At 42.4% G+C, this 12,925-nt stretch overlaps 1 non-coding gene and 1 pseudogene across 1 annotated transcript; one reads left to right on the forward strand and one right to left on the reverse strand.

Moving 5' to 3' along the window:
* Positions 1–1,981: 1,981 nt before the first annotated feature.
* LOC140283398 (U2 spliceosomal RNA) lies at positions 1,982–2,158 on the reverse strand (annotated as a pseudogene).
* A 4,985-nt stretch (positions 2,159–7,143) lies between these two features.
* On the forward strand, positions 7,144–7,334 carry LOC140283561 (U2 spliceosomal RNA). Its single transcript, XR_011910156.1, has one exon. It is a non-coding gene; the product is annotated as a U2 spliceosomal RNA (small nuclear RNA).
* Positions 7,335–12,925: the final 5,591 nt, after the last annotated feature.

Raw genomic sequence — 12,925 nt, forward strand, 5'->3', positions numbered from 1 at the left:
GGTATATATTCGGGCATTCGAACCTTTTCTTACCCACTTTTTACCAACTATGGTCGTACATTCAAACCTTCTTGTAGCCGAAAACCTCCACTCCCTCTTTTGATCATACTTTGTCGGGCATTCGCACCTTTTCTTACCCGCTTTTTACAAACTATGCTCGGACATTCAAACCTTCTTGTAGCCAAACACATCTACTCCTGCTTTTGTTGATGTATGGTTGGGCATTCGAACCTACTTGTTGCCCGCTTTTCATTAATTATGGGTGGACATTCACACCTTGTCACAGCCAAACACCTCCGCTCCCTGTTTTGATCATGTATGGTTGGACATTCGCACCTTTTCTCACCCGCTTTTTGCAAACTATGGTCGGCCATTCACAGCTTCCTCTCCACCATACTTGTATGGTGGGATATTCACACCCACTTGCATCCGAAGATCTCCGCCCCCACTTTTGTTGATATTTAGTTGGTCATTCACACCTTACCCGTTTTCTTGCCGCCAAACACCTCTGATCTCGCTTTTGATGATGTAAGATTGGGCATTCAGACCTTGCTTTTCCTGCTTTTCACCAACTATAGATGGACATTCACACTTTCTTGCAGCCGAACACTTCCGCTCCACCTTTTAGGTTTCTATCACACCTTTTTTTTCACCGCATTTTATAGATTATGGTTGGAAATTCTCAACCACTCATCCGAAGACCTCTCCTCCCGCTTTTGTTAATATATTTGAACTTTAGTCAGACATTCACACCTACTTGTAGCCGAACACCACCTCTCTAGCTTTTGATGAGGTATGGTCCGGGATTCTTACCGTTTCTAACACATTTTTCAGCAATTATGGTAGGATATTCACACCTTCTTGCAGCTGAACACCTCCTCTCCCACTTATGATCATGTGCGGATTGATTTTCGAAAATTTTCTTTCATGTTTTCTAGCAATTAATTATGGACATTTAGACCTTCTTGCAGCTGAACACCTCCGCTCCCGCTTTTGATCATACATTGTCAGGCATTCGCACCTTGTCTTACCCGCTTTTTACAAACTTTAGTCGAACATTCACACCTTTTTGCAGCCGAACACAGTTTTTTGCAGCCGAATTTGGGCATTCGCACCTTTTCATACCCACTTTTTACCAACTATGGTCGGACATTCACACCGTCTTAAAGCGGAACACCTCCGCTCCCTCTTTTGATGGTGTATGTTCGGGCATTCGAACCTTTTCTTACCCGCTTTTTACAAACTATGCTCGGACATTCAAACCTTCTTGTAGCCGAACACATCCACTCCTGCTTTTGATGATGTATGGTATGGCATTCGAACCTACTTGTTGCCCGCTTTTCATTAATTATGGGTGGACATTCACACCTTGTCGCAGCCAAACACCCTGTTTCGATCATGTATGGTTGGACATTCGCACCTTTTCTCACCCGCTTTTTGCAAACTATGGTCGGCCATTCACAGCTTCCTCTCCACCATACTTGTATGGTGGGATATTCACACCCACTTGCATCCGAAGACCTCCGCCCCCACTTTTGTTGATATTTAGTCGGTCATTCGCACCTTACCCGCTTTTGGCAAACTATGGCCTTCTTGCAGCCAAAAACCTCTGATCTCGCTTTTGATGATGTAAGGTTGGGCATTCAGACCTTGCTTCACCTGCTTTTCACCAAATATAGTCGGACATTCACACCTTCTTGCAGCCGAACACTTCCTTCCGCTCCACCTTTTAGTTTTCTATGGGGCATTCACACCTTTATTTTCACCGCATTTTATAAAAACACCACAGGAACACCGTATTGAGGCTTTGTTCTGACCGCTCATTCGGTGTCGCGTTTCTTTCAAGCATTTCTCCTGGTTAGCCCGCACTCGGCTCGCTCCCAGAGCCGTGTTAAAGTCTACTTCGCATTCACTCTCTTTTCTCAGCAGACTAAAAGAAACTTCCATCCTGCACCGCTGTTAGCTTTTTCACAAGAGCAGAGGAGAGCGCACCGTTCCCAGCGGCACTGCAGTACCGGGTCGATGCTTGGAGTGAACGGAGCAAGCTCCTTTTTCAACTCCTATTGATAAAAATCCATTTAATATGTAGTCCTTGCATAGACATATCACATATTAAACTGATAAGTACAGATGGATTATGTGCAATTAGTAAAGAGAGTAGAGGACGATCTCTCTCGTTGGAAGTCCTTACCTATATCACTTATGGGGAGAGTTACAACCAGTAAAATGATGATACTACCAAAAGTTAACTATTTGTTCTCAATGATCCCCATAAAACTATCTGCTACTTGGTTTAAGTCACTAGATTCATGCATCTCCAAATTTCTGTGGAAAAACAAACCACCACGTATTAGTTTAAAAACCCTACAGAAGACCAAGGACAGTGGTGGATTAGATTTACCTCATTTTCAGCACTATTCCTTAGCCAATAGGTTACAATATATATCAAAATGGTTTAAACCTTGTTGTTGTCACAGTTCCCAGAGACGTTGTAATCATTGAGGATTCTATATTCACCCCCTCATTAGAGGCACGTGTTGCAGATTGATGACACTGAATCTTCTTCTCTGTTCATTGCTGGCATCATTCCCAGCATCGTAAGTGTTCGTGGCATTGTTAGCCTCTTCTTCTGGATCTTGATATCGAGCATCCTTTTGTATTTCTGGTTTGTAAGTCCTCTCTCTTCGTTCACCGGAGTCTTCGTCTCTTTGTCCTTGAGTTTGGTGATTTTTTCTTCTTTTGATGCCTTGACACAGTGTGACAGGTGATACCACATGGGAGATCCTTTAACTTGGACTGCTGTCCCTGTGCTGCGAAATGGCTGTGCTGCTCAAATGGTCTCTCCTTCATCATATACACAGTTATTTATACATCACCTTCCACCATGAAGCGTTGTCCCTTTTTGTTTCTCTCTTTGTTCTTAAAATGCTGTTATAAATGTCTAAACCAATCCATTAAACTAGATCATTTTGGCAGTAAAGCGATCTACAATGTGCTTGGTCGCAAAGCTGCTCATCTGTGGTAAACAGCTCTTCAGAAAGGCATTCTTCAATTGATTTCACTCATTTTATGTAATAATTTTGTGATTTCCTACAAAACTACACTTCTTCTCCCATCTGTCTGAGTATTTAATATTGTCTGGGTCCCGTTAAAACATGTATTTTTCCCATCTAATTCCTTGTTTGCTTTAAAACAAGTATTCCCCATTTTCTATCCCTTCAGTAGCCAACCAGTTTGTATGGAGTACACTGGAGCAACTTGACTGATCAGTAAAACACTGCTTTTGTTGTCACCGCAAGGCTTCCCCCGTCGGTTGTTTCACTGAGACACTACTGAGTAACTACAACTCAACACAGTTTATACACATAACATTCATATACATACTAACAAACAAACAAACAATAATTTATCGCAATTTTCTCATCTCTGTTTGAACGTACACCCAGGTAAATATTCCTGTAGTCTTCTCATACCGACTATGGACCCATTCATTGTTTAACTTCACTGTTTTGCAAATCCTAATTGGATATTACACATTGACATTGAACTTTACTGGATAAGCAGGTCTTCATTGCATTCAGCAGCCTATATGTGAGCATTTATGTGTAAGCTGTTCTTCTTTGCATTTATCAGCAGCAAGCAATTCTTCACTGCACATGCATATGTAAATAGTAAAACAATTCCAATGTGTTAGCGAAACCTTCTATATCACAGTGGTTTCTAAGGTCTATTTTAAGTTCTTTGCCATCAGTGAGATGACATTGTTTACAAAGTGTGTCAAATTATCACTGAAGATCTTTTCAGGAATTTCAAATCTAGAAATGAGTTATTTTACGCGTGATTTTGCTACTGAGAGTGCATCTGCTTGTGCACATGGAAATATTTCAGACCATTTGGTAAAAACCTCTGTTGTCACTGAGCAGAATCGTTTCCCTTAACATTAATTTAGTTCAATGAAATCTACAAAATAATGAAATAATGAAATCCAAACAAATATGTTGAAAAAGATACACTGGCTTAGGGAATTATCTTCGTTTTGGTCTTAGATTGCCCTGTGGAATGTATTTTGCACATATTTGACCTGCTAGACAAAACTTTATTCATTTATTTATTCTAAAAAAATTTTTTTAATAATTAGTAAAACCATATGCTGTAAAAACCTGGTTCATTATTGCTTCCATCCCTCCTGTTGAGACATGACATGGTCCGTGGCTCAATACTGCAGCATATTTAAACAAATTCTTTGGCAGTATGGTTTTCCTTCCGGTCATTCATACGAGTCTATTGTAGATGGCAATTGAATAACATCTAATAATGCTAAAATATTTGTAGTTTATACATTTAGCTGTGGATGTCAACATACCTGTTTTTCTAATGCTGTGTTAACACATGTACAGTTGAGAAGGCATACTGACTGTCAGTGTAAACGTTAACAACCTTTTTGTTATTTAATTTACAAGCTTCAGTTAAAGCTACCAATTCGACTGCTTGAACAGAGTAATTTTTTGGTAGTGGTTGTTTTAAGAAAACTTCAGTTTCTGTTACTACTGCAAATCCTGTAGCATTTGTGCCATCAGGGTTTTTTTCTTTGATCTGTTGAATAAATATAGTTATTTCTGCATTTTCATAATGTATATCAGTTAAGTCTGGCCTGGGTAAAACACTGATGGTTATTTCTGACATGCAATCATGAGGCTTTCCATCTGTGGGGTAGGTAGCAGTGTGGATGGATTAAGTGTAGCACATCTCTCGACAACAAGGTGTGGCTGTGAAAGAAGAACTGTTATGTAGGAGAGATGTCTGGTAAAGATATTTTGTTAAGTAACCATATCACAGCCACTGCATGAGGTACCTTAAGTGTTAATGGGTGAAATAACACCATTATTGTTGATGCCTGCACTGCCAATGGCTTCTGGCCATTGATTCAAAAGTACGATCTCGTCCCTTTTTCCCCTTTCAGTGGACACTGGCCCCTAATTACCGCAATTCAGCAGGGGGTCTTTCATTAGGAGTACTGGACTCCCCCGTGCACAGTTTCAGCTCCGACCCTGGACAGCGGAAAAAACGTTGAGATCTGGTTTGAGGACCCAATTGTTGAGAAAAGTCTCTCAATGAGACTCAGAGTTGCTGGAGTCAGTTAATGCAAAGGTTTAATCTTGCAGCAAGTTCAAGAATGTGTGTGTGTATGGGTGTATGTGTGCGAACGTGTGTGAGTTTGTGTGTGTGAGAGTTTAAAGAACCTGTAATCCACAGGCAGGCCTTAACTAGTATGGCACGGGTCCAGCCTGTCTCATCTTTTTTGGAAGGTCCAGCGCTCGGCCGTAACCCTTCTGTCTGTTTGGACTCTCACATACATTCGGTTAATCATAGAAAAACGAGAACAAAACTTTTTAGCCCCTTAAATTCATAAAACAGACATGGTGCAGTTATTTCCATTCTAGAAAATAAGAGTAATCACCACCATTCCTATAAATTCTGGATATTCTAACAATCTGAATCTTTTTTAAATGTTCGATGAAGCCCTTTGCTGTTCTGTTTAGAGACTCAGCTGATCATAAACCAAGTTTTGCTCTTGAACCAAGCTTCTAAACTCTTCACCTTTTTCATTTCTCAGTTAGTATTCACTTTAAAACTGATTAAAAGAAAAATTAAATGAATGCCTATCAACAAATGTGGGATCTAAACTCTAGTGCTTCCTCTAAAATAATTTCCTTTCTCAATTCAGAAATGTGTGTGTGTAAGTCACAACACCCGTGACACCAAAACGGCTTTCTTTTCTCTCTTTTCTCTACACTCTGCACTGTGAGCACACACAACAAATCAGAAAGGCTTTTTTCTCTCTTTTCTACATTATGGACTGTGGGGACACAAAACCGCTCTCTCTTTTTTTTTTTTTGATTGTGTGCCAGGGCGTTGTCTCACGTATTAGATTATGCTTAAGATACGAATGAGTTTATCAGTCACATCAGAATCCATATATACTGATCCTCCCGTAATAAAATGGTCGGATCTTATCAAACACACTTTGTTTCTTGTGACAAGTCAGCGAAACAGCGTATACACGTCAAGACACTGAATCAAGTTTGCCACAAGAACTCATAAGTTTGGCAGTATTGCTCTGCCGTCAGCAATCATACACCCATTTTATTTTCATGAGACATGTGCAGGCACCTGTTCATCTACTGTTCTATCACTATGAATTAGTTTATCTATTATCAATAAGGATACTTCTACAACTACTATCAAAGTATGTCCGGACTTCTTATGTTGTCAGTTGCTATATATGAATAAGTGGGTTGCTACTGAAAAGCATTAAGCATGTCACACAGCCCAAACATATAACATTTCAGGACACACCACACAGTTAACAACCACAGTGAAGCGTGTCAAAGCCCAAACATGTAACATTCAACAGGACACTTACACAACACATTCAAATCAAACAGTCAGACAACATACAAGAACCTATACCCCAGCCGGCATTGCTCCCTGCCTATTTTCCTACAACTCACTATGTGTGTGCACACCTTTATTCACAAACTCTTCAACTTATACTCTTTTACCGAAGCTGCTACAGCTCGATTGGCCAAATACCCTTAGATCCTATTTCGGTGAATTTGACATCTGCCTTGCATGTAACAGATTAGCGGTTTAGCAGTTTTAATTTAGTTTGAGTGAAGGAATTCATTTTATAGCAAAATCCGAAATCGTGAAGAACTCATGGAAGTAAGCTTATTCTCGGATTCCTGAATCTTTAGATTTGCTCTTTCTTTTACTGCAAAGTACAACGTTGAGCAGCACTAATGAGTTGTTTCTATTTTTGGCAGGCTTTACCTTTGCGGATGAAGCCCTTTCTGTCTGTGCAAAAGAAATCTTGTTACTGTGCAGAGTGACTTCTCTGAGTAGAGTCGCCTTACTTGTTGCGACTGTGCCAATGTTCGAAGCTGGAGTGCAAAGTTGTTGCTTGAATGGTGCTCGCTGGAGCGTGCGGTAGTGTAAAGTTATACCATTTAAAAGGGCTGAAGAGTGCTCAGTGCAGCGGGTGGGCCGAGGTGCAAAGTGACACTATGGCCATAAAAAGAACACCGCTACAAGTGCGCATTGTGCCAGGAAGGGCCCTCGGACGTGAACCAGTGGACAGTTATCGCTTCTCGGCCTTTTGGCTAAGATCAAGTGTAGTATCTGTTCTTATCAGTTTAATGTCTGATGTGTCCTCTATGCGAGGACTACATATTAAATGGATTTGTATCAATAGGAGTTGAAAAAGGAGCTTGCTCCGTTCACTCCAAGCATCGACCCGGTACTGTAGTGCCCCTGGGAACGGTGCGCTCTCCTCTGCTCTTGTGAAAAAGCAAACAGCGGTGCAGGATGGAGGTTTCAGGGAGCCCAAGATGAAACTTTCTTTTAGTCTGCTGAGAAAAGAGAGTGAATGCGAAGTAGACTTTAACACGGCTCTGGGAGCGAGCCGAGTGCGGGCTAACCAGGCGAATTGCTTGAAAGAAACGCGACACCGAATGAGCGGTCAGAACAAAGCCTCAATACGGTGTTCCTGTGGTGTTTTTATAAAATGCGGTGAAAAAAAAGGTGTGAATGCCCCATAGAAAACTAAAAGGTGGAGCGGAAGTGTTCGGCTGCAAGAAGGTGTGAATGTCCGACTATATTTGGTGAAAAGCAGGTGAAGCAAGGTCTGAATGCCCAACCTTACATCATCAAAAGCGAGATCAGAGGTTTTTGGCTGCAAGAAGGCCATAGTTTGCCAAAAGCGGGTAAGGTGCGAATGACCGACTAAATATCAACAAAAGTGGGGGCGGAGGTCTTCGGATGCAAGTGGGTGTGAATATCCCACCATAGAAGTATGGTGGAGAGGAAGCTGTGAATGGCCGACCATAGTTTGCAAAAAGCGGGTGAGAAAAGGTGCGAATGTCCAACCATACATGATCAAAACAGGGAGCGGAGGTGTTTGGCTGCGACAAGGTGTGAATGTCCACCCATAATTAATGAAAAGCGGGCAACAAGTAGGTTCGAATGCCATACCATACATCATCAAAAGCAGGAGTGGATGTGTTCGGCTACAAGAAGGTTTGAATGTCCGAGCATAGTTTGTAAAAAGCTGGTAAGAAAAGGTTCGAATGCCTGAACATACATCATCAAAAGCAGGACTGGATGTGTTCGGCTACAAGAAGGTTTGAATGTCCGACCATAGTTGGTAAAAAGTGGGTATGAAAAGGTTCGAATGCCCAAGTTCGGCTGAAAAAAACTGTGTTCGGCTGCAAAAAGGTGTGAATGTTTGACTAAAGTTTGTAAGACAAGGTTCGAATGCCTGACAATGTATGATCAAAAGCGGGAGCGGAGGTGTTCAGCTGCAAGAAGGTCTAAATGTCCATCATTAATTGCTAGAAAACATGAAAGAAAATTTTCGAAAATCAATCTGCACATGATCATAAGTGGGAGAGGAGGTGTTCAGCTGCAAGAAGGTGTGAATGTCCTACCATAATTGCTGAAAAATGTGTTAGAAACGGTAAGAATGCCGGACCATACATCATCAAAAGCTAGAGAGGTGGTGTTCGCCTGCAAGTAGGTGTGAATGTCTGACTAAAGTTCAAATATATTAACAAAAGCGGGAGGAGAGGTCTTCGGATGAGTGGTTGAGAATTTCCAACCATAATCTATAAAATGCGGTGAAAAAAAAGGTGTGATAGAAACCGAAAAGGTGGAGCGGAAGTGTTCGGCTGCAAGAAGGTGTGAATGTCCGTCTATAGTTGGTGAAAAGCAGGAAAAGCAAGGTCTGAATGCCCAATCTTACATCATCAAAAGCGAGATCAGAGGTGTTTGGCTGCAAGAAAACGGGTAAGGTGTGAATGACCGACTAAATATCAACAAAAGTGGGGGCGGAGGTCTTCGGATGCAAGTGGGTGTGAATATCCCACCATACAAGTATGGTGGAGAGGAAGCTGTGAATGTCCGACCATGGTTTGTAAAACGCGGGTAAGACAAGGTGCGAATGTCCGACAATGTATGATCAAAAGAGGGAGCGGAGGTGTTCGGCTGCAAGGTCTGAATTTCCAACCATAATTTGTAAACACCGTTGAAGAAAAGCCTCGAAAGCCCGACTATACACCATCAAAAGCGGGAGCAGAGGTGTTCAGCTGCAAGAAGGTCTGAATGTCCACCAATAATTACTGAAAAATGGGTAAGAAGAGGTGTGAATGCCCAACTATACATCATCAAAAGCAGAAGTGGATGTGTTCGGCCACAAGAAGGTTTGAATGTCCGACCATAGTTTGTAAAAGGCGGGTAAGAAAAGGTTTGAATGCCCGAACATACACAATCAAAAGAGGGAGCGGAGGTGTTTCGCTGCAAGAAGGTGTGAATGTCCGAGCATAGTTTGTAAAAAGCGGGTAAGAAAAGGTTCGAATGCCCGAACATACACCATCAAAAGAGGGAGCGGAGGTGTTCCGCTGTAAGAAGGTGTGAATGTCCAACCATAGTTGGTAAAAAGCGGGTAAGAAAAGGTTAAAATACCCGACTCTACACAATCAATAGCGGGAGCGGAGTTGTTCGGCTAAAAGAAGGTGTGAAAGTCCGACCATGGTTTGTAAAAAGCGGGTAAGAAAAGGTTCGAATGCAAAAATATACACCATCAAAAGCGGAAGCCGAGGTGTTCGGCTGCAAGTAGGTCTGAATGTCCACCCATAATTAATGAAAAATGGGCAACAAGTAGGTTCGAATGCCCAACCATACATCAACAAAAGCAGGAGTGGATGTGTTTGGCTACAAGAAGGTTTGAATGTCCAACCATAGTTTGTAAAAAGCGGGTAAGAAAAGGTGCGAATGCCCGAAAATACACCATCAAAAGAGGGAGCGGAGGTGTTCCGCTGTAAGACGGTGTGAATGTCCGACCATAATTGGTAAAAAGCGGGTAAGAAAAGGTTAAAATACCCGACTGTACACAATCAATAGCGGGAGCGGAGTTGTTCGGCTACAAGAAGGTGTGAAAGTCCGACCATGGTTTGTAAAACGCGGGTAAGACAAGGTGCGAATGCCCGACAATGTATGATCAAAAGAGGGAGCGGAGGTGTTCGGCTGCAAGGTCTGAATTTCCAACCATAATTTGTAAACACCGTTGAAGAAAAGCCTCGAAAGCCCGACTATACACCATCAAAAGCGGGAGCAGAGGTGTTCAGCTGCAAGTAGGTGTGAATTTCCACCCATAATTCCTGAAAAATGGGTAAGAAAAGGTGCGAATGCCCAACCATACATCATCAAAAGAAGAAGTGGATGTGTTCTGCTACAAGAAGGTTTGAATGTCCGACCATAGCTTGTAAAAAGTGGGTAAGAAAAAGTTCGAATGCTCGAACATACACCATCAAATTTGGGAGCGGAGGTGTTCCGCTGTAAGACGGTGTGAATGTCCGACCATAATTGGTAAAAAGCGGGTAAGAAAAGGTTAAAATACCCGACTGTACACAATCAATAGCGGGAGCGGAGTTGTTCGGCTACAAGAAGGTGTGAAAGTCCGACCATGGTTTGTAAAACGCGGGTAAGACAAGGTGCGAATGCCCGACAATGTATGATCAAAAGAGGGAGCGGAGGTGTTCGGCTGCAAGGTCTGAATTTCCAACCATAATTTGTAAACACCGTTGAAGAAAAGCCTCGAAAGCCCGACTATACACCATCAAAAGCGGGAGCAGAGGTGTTCAGCTGCAAGAAGGTCTGAATGTCCACCAATAATTACTGAGAAATGGGTAAGAAAAGGTGTGAATGCCCAACTATACATCATCACAAGCAGAAGTGGATGTGTGCGGCCACAAGAAGGTTTGAATGTCCGACCATAGTTTGTAAAAGGCGGGTAAGACAAGGTTTGAATGCCCGAACATACACAATCAAAAGAGGGAGCGGAGGTGTTTCGCTGCAAGAAGGTGTGAATGTCCGAGCATAGTTTGTAAAAAGTGGGTAAGAAAAGGTTCGAATGCCAGAACATACACCATCAAAAGAGGGAGCGGAGGTTTTCCGCTGTAAGAAGGTGTGAATGTCCGACCATAGTTGGTAAAAAGCGGGTAAGAAAAGGTTAAAATACTCGACTCTACACAATCAATAGCGGGAGCGGAGTTGTTCGGCTGCAAGTAGGTGTGAATGTCCACCCATAATTAATGAAAAGCGGGCAACAAGTAGGTTCGAATGCCCAACCATACATCAACAAAAGCAGGAGTGGATGTGTTTGGCTACAAGAAGGTTTGAATGTCCGAGCATAGTTTGTAAAAAGCGGGTAAGAAAAGGTGCGAATGCCCGACAATGTATGATCAAAAGAGGGAGTGGAGGTTTTCGGCTACAAGAAGGTTTGAATGTCCAACCATAGTTTGTAAAAAGCGGGTAAGAAAAGGTGCGAATGCCCGAAAATACACCATCAAAAGAGGGAGCGGAGGTGTTCCGCTGTAAGATGGTGCGAATGTCCGACCATAGTTGGTAAAAAGCGGGTAAGAAAAGGTTCGAATGCCCGAATATATACCATCATAAGCGGAAGCGGAGGTGTTCGGCTGCAAGAAGGTGTGAACGTCCGACCAAAGTTTGTAAAAAGCAGTTAAGAAAAGGTTCGAATATCCAACCAAACATAATCAAAAGTGGGAGCAGAGCTGTTCGACTGCAAGTAGGTGTGAATTTCCACCCATAATTCCTGAAAAATGGGTAAGAAAAGGTGCGAATGCCCAACCATACATCATCAAAAGAAGAAGTGGATGTGTTCTGCTACAAGAAGGTTTGAATGTCCGACCATAGCTTGTAAAAAGTGGGTAAGAAAAAGTTCGAATGCTCGAACATACACCATCAAATTTGGGAGCGGAGGTGTTCCGCTGTAAGACGGTGTGAATGTCCGACCATAATTGGTAAAAAGCGGGTAAGAAAAGGTTAAAATACCCGACTGTACACAATCAATAGCGGGAGCGGAGTTGTTCGGCTACAAGAAGGTGTGAAAGTCCGACCATGGTTTGTAAAACGCGGGTAAGACAAGGTGCGAATGCCCGACAATGTATGATCAAAAGAGGGAGCGGAGGTGTTCGGCTGCAAGGTCTGAATTTCCAACCATAATTTGTAAACACCGTTGAAGAAAAGCCTCGAAAGCCCGACTATACACCATCAAAAGCGGGAGCAGAGGTGTTCAGCTGCAAGAAGGTCTGAATGTCCACCAATAATTACTGAGAAATGGGTAAGAAAAGGTGTGAATGCCCAACTATACATCATCACAAGCAGAAGTGGATGTGTTCGGCCACAAGAAGGTTTGAATGCCCGAACATACACAATCAAAAGAGGGAGCGGAGGTGTTCCGCCATAAGAAGGTGTGAATGTCCGACCGTAGTTGCTAAAAAGTGGGTAAGAAAAGGTTAAAATACCCGACTGTACACAATCAATAGCGGGAGCGAATGTGTTCGGCTACAAGAAGGTGTGAAAGTCCGACCATGTTTTGTAAATAGCGGGTAAGAAAAGGTGCGAATGCCCGACAATGTATGATCAAAAGAGGGAGCGGAGGTCTTCGGCTAAAAGAAGGTCTGAATGTCCAACCATAATTTGTAAAAACCGGGGAAGAAAAGGCTCGAAAGCCCGACTATACACCATCAAAAGCGGGAGCAGAGGGGTTCAGCTGCAAGAAGGTCTGAATGTCCATCAATAATTGCTAGAAAACATGAAAGAAAATTTTCGAATATCAAACCGCACATGATCATAAGTGGGAGCGGAGGTGTTTAGCTGCAAGAAGGTGTGAATGTCCACCCATAATTCCTCAAAAATGGGTAAAAAAAAAGGTGCGAATGCCCAACCATACATCATCAAAAGCAGGACTGGATGTGTTCGGCTACAAGGTTTGAATGTCCGAGCATACTTTGTTAAAAGCGGGTAAGAAAAGGTTCGAATGCCCGAACATACACCATCAAAAGAG

This window comes from Leuresthes tenuis, unplaced genomic scaffold (assembly GCF_036924035.1).
Source record: "Leuresthes tenuis unplaced genomic scaffold, fLeuTen1.0.hap1 SCAF_23, whole genome shotgun sequence".
Taxonomy (NCBI): domain Eukaryota; kingdom Metazoa; phylum Chordata; class Actinopteri; order Atheriniformes; family Atherinopsidae; genus Leuresthes; species Leuresthes tenuis.